Source organism: Myiozetetes cayanensis, unplaced genomic scaffold (assembly GCF_022539395.1).
Source record: "Myiozetetes cayanensis isolate MyiCay16 unplaced genomic scaffold, myiCay2020 scf29, whole genome shotgun sequence".
NCBI lineage: Eukaryota > Metazoa > Chordata > Aves > Passeriformes > Tyrannidae > Myiozetetes > Myiozetetes cayanensis.
Window position 1 is genome coordinate 2247242 of NW_026087510.1, and position 4256 is coordinate 2251497.

Below are 4256 nucleotides of genomic sequence, written 5' to 3' on the forward strand. Positions count from 1 at the left end.
GATGACTGGTCTGGTACCACAGCAGGCACTCGCCAGAAGGGGTGATCTCAGCCCCGAGTGCTGCATTATCAGACATTCCTGCAGGGAAGAGCTGAGCTGTGCAGGGATGGGGTGAACCAGGGTGCAGAGCCTGGTTCTGTATCTTACCTTAGACGTGCTCTTTGCCCACCCCCAGCACGGCCAGCGCTGCCAGAGCACAGAAACCCCTTCTCCCAAAGGAGCAGCACAGAGGTTGGCAGGACTGGTGTGTGGCACAGGGCTGGAGGGAAGCATTAACTAACCCCTCTCCATCTCCCTGGCAGAGGAGCAAGTGCATCATCATCCTCTACTCCTGCTCAATCCTTGTTGCCCACCCTGGTTTGAAGAGCCCACTGCTCATTTCAGACAAACCACGAAGCAGCTTCCCAAGCAACCCAACCAACAGACAGAGCTTCCCATCCCATGACGTATCCTCCTACCCCCAGACCTCTTAACCATCACCAGCTTTCCACCCTGCCCGAAGTATTTCTGGAATTCTCAGGGGTGGACGTTGGATTTGCTGCCGGTTTTGTCCCTTGCATGGCCACGCTTTAGAATTTATTTCTCCCTTCTTGTGCGGGCTCTGAGAGTGAACCCAGGGGCTGGTCCCACTCATCTCTCATGGAAAAGGGCTTTATCCATCATGACTGATCTGTTTCACAGATGATATTTTAGGAATTACTTCAGCATTACAGTCAAGCTACTGGTTGCACAGGCAGGAGAACAGAAAGCAATCCATGGGAAAATCCTCAGCTTGTTAAGCAAAAAAAAGAGTCAAGCTTCTTGACTGAGTACCAGGCACAAGAAAAGCCTGAAATAAAACCAGCAATTGCCACGTAGCTCAATGTTTCAGGGGTAATCTTTCCAGTTTCCACCAGCTGCAGGTACATAATATTCTATAAACTAAAGCCTTCCACTAATCTGTAACTCCTAGAAGGACTTTACCTACACTGTCTGTGCTTGCCAGTGCTTGTCAGCCTTCAAGTGACACCATGGCAGCTTCCTTTCAAGCCTTTTTATTCAGGACCTGCATCAAAGTGACCCAGAAAGAGTTACTGGTGCTCAAGCACTCCATTTGATGAGCACTGACTCACTGCAGCTTTTTGCTGACCACTCTTTCAGTTCAAGGCTGGAATCAAGGAGGGGAACAGATCAGGTGGAGGCTTAGGAAAACATCTCTCATGGTGAGCAATCTGCCAGGCTCCCCAGGGAACCGAGGAAAACCCTGGCCTTGAGTCACTGAAAGCTGGAGCCAGGACAGGAAAATCCAGTGGAGGGAACAAGCCTTCCCCCACGGGGGGAAAATGGAGAATTGGGAAGATCTGAGGTCATCCCATCTCCAGCTTTTGCTGTTCCAGAAGTCTGCAGAGGCGATGGCTTACACTGCACAGCACAGGTGAGGCAGATAATTAACAACTGCCACCAAACCTGCCAGAGTGAGTCAACCCCACCAGCACACTTCACACAGCAGCATTTGGGCTGCTGGGGCTGCACTCAGGTGAGGAGCAGCTTCTACAGGAGAACCCACAGCCTGTGCAACAGCCAGGACAACAACAGGCACCTGGGTGGCCTTTAGCCCTGGCTGGTTAAACCTCCCAGCCCAAACACTTAAGACAGGAGTTATTTGACAAGGAATTTCCACTTCACACATTGGAAGTGCGAGGTTTATGTCCTTTCAGGCAAGTTCTTACAGTTATTCACCAAGTCTGAAGCCTCAGGAAAGCTAATAGTCAAGAAAACAGCCCCAGTAGCTCTGCACTGCTGGTTTGGGTGTTGTTGGAGAGCCACATGCTTGAGAAACAGCCTTACCTGAGCTGGGGGGAGGAAGAAAAGCCAGGAAAGGCTCATTCCTTGATTAATACCAGCCTCTGGTGCTTTCCTGAGGAGTCAACTGCTGTGATTGCCTGTGAGCCTCTGGAGCAGACAGGTCATTGGTGTCCTCACAGATCCCAGCACTCACAGGGCAGCTGGAACACAGAGTTCATCCATCAGAGACCCACCTTGGCTGCTGCTGTCTCCAGCACACAGAAAAACCAACCCTCTGAGCCTGCCTGGGTCTCTGGAAGGCAGCAAGTGCCCATGCAAGGACACCTGCCCTTGGCAGGGACCTGAAGGGTGAGCTGGGAGGTCTGTTCCTGTTGTCACTGCAGCAGGGAACCAGCCTGGCTGTCAAAACAAGGTGTTTGCACCGTGAATTTATTAGGTTCATTCCTTCAGCCAAACTGCAATCACCTGCTGTACCAAAACCAGGAGAAACGAAGGGTTGAAGGCACCAACCTGGGAGAAAGCAGCTAACAAGTTGCAATAAAGGAAAGAACCAGCTGACAGATCCCCAGACACCTCTGGACAGTGGAAATATGGACAATGCAAGGGGATGGATATTCTCTTAGCAGTCATGGGAGGAGAGGAAAAGGAAAATTTCAGCTGCCCACCAAGGACTGCTCCCAGGAGGAAGGTTGGGAGGAAACTCTTCTTCCAGGGAAGGGACAGAGTGTTCTCCCTGCAACCAGCTTATCAGCCCAGCACTACAGGAATGTTGGAACAGCCCTGCCACGGCCAAGAGCATGGAGGAGATGAACTCATTCCCTCCCCATGTGCTTGTTCCTGTAGACCAACCATTGGGAACATTGACCCCCTCCTTCAGCCCTGCCCGTGGGGCTGCTGGGCTCACTGCCCTGAAAAGATGACAAGCAAGGAAAGGTAAATTTATGGCCAAGAGTGGCAAGGTTTCCAGCCCCACACAGCAATCTGGGCTGTGTCCAGCAGGACTCCCACTCCAAGGAGAGCTGGGACAGAGCGGTGGGACCTGCTGGCACAGCAGGCAGCAAGGAGAGCCCAGCAAGCTGGAAAAGCTCTTGCAACCATCCCTTACACCAAAAACCATGAGTTAGATGCAGCAGGGGAGAAGTCTGTCCAGGATCCAAACAGACAAGAGGTAGATTCCATGCCAGCCTGCTGCTGCCTTGGGGAATATCCTCAGGTGATCCTCTCAGCCCTTCCATTTCCTTCTCCAAGGCAGAACAATCCTCCAGAACCACCTTTGTAAGGAGAAGGCACACAAGGCAGGCTGATACAGCAGGTGAGCTCAGACAGACACACAGGAGGCTTCAGCCCAGCAGGAATGTTCCACAGGGATGGTGTTCCTCACCTGAGGACACAGCACAGGCAGGTCACAGCTGGTTCACACCCCAGTGTCCCTGAACACAGGCAAAATGAACATGAGTTTCCCTGCAAAATGCCTTAGAGATGCACTCAGATAGAAACAGGCTGGGTGCAGAGTAGAGCTGGGCTCTCCAGGGACATCATCCCAGTCTCCAAGAGCTGAATTCCACAATATCCTGGAGTGCCCTGCCCAGAGCACAGCGAGCCACGGTGCCTGAAGCCACAGGACACAAGAAAGACAAGCTCAGGTCGGCCAAGACTTCATCTCACACCTCACCCATCAGGGCAGTCAGAGTGTCCAACACAAGGCAACCAACAAACCCCCAGAAACGCCTCTAAGTGATTCACTATCTCTTCTTTCTCGGGCTCAGAGAGGTTTAGGACCCTTCCCAACCCTTCCCACCAGGTGATTCCTGCTGGCAGGCGTAGGTGCTGCTGAGATCTCTGCTGCTGGTTAGGATTGTTCAGCAAGCACTCTTTGAACAGGACCCACCTCAAAGAGGTTTCCATTTCCTGAATGGAAACGAAACTCCTTTATATGGGCTGGGCTGGAGAGTCAATGGCCAAACTGTTCCCTTCAGACCTTATTTTCTTTGGACCCCGAGCATCCCCCACATGAGACATCTGGCACAGAGCTTACAGGACTCAGTTTGCTTTGGCACTGGCCTGGTTTTGGAGCTCACAGTGTTTAAATGGGATTTTTATGAATTGAACAGTCTCACTCTCTTCTGTAACGCTTCAAATGGAGGTTTCCACATATGCCTTTAATAGAGATTCACTAAGACACTTATTGCATGTTAAATAAACACCACTCAGGGAAATAGAACACCCTCACTGAGGATTAACAAACATACAATTCAGTCAGGCTGCTGCAGCTGTTAAACCTCAAATACAACCTCAGTGTCATAATCAGTCATTTTATTAAGATAATAATTGCCCTATTAATGCTAATTAAATGAGTAATGCCTTCAGAGTCCTGTGACTCTGCTCACCAATAACCACACACTGCACTGATTCCCTCCATTTCCAGGGGGGTCCAGGGCAGTTCACAGGACATGAGTTGCTCACTGCCCACT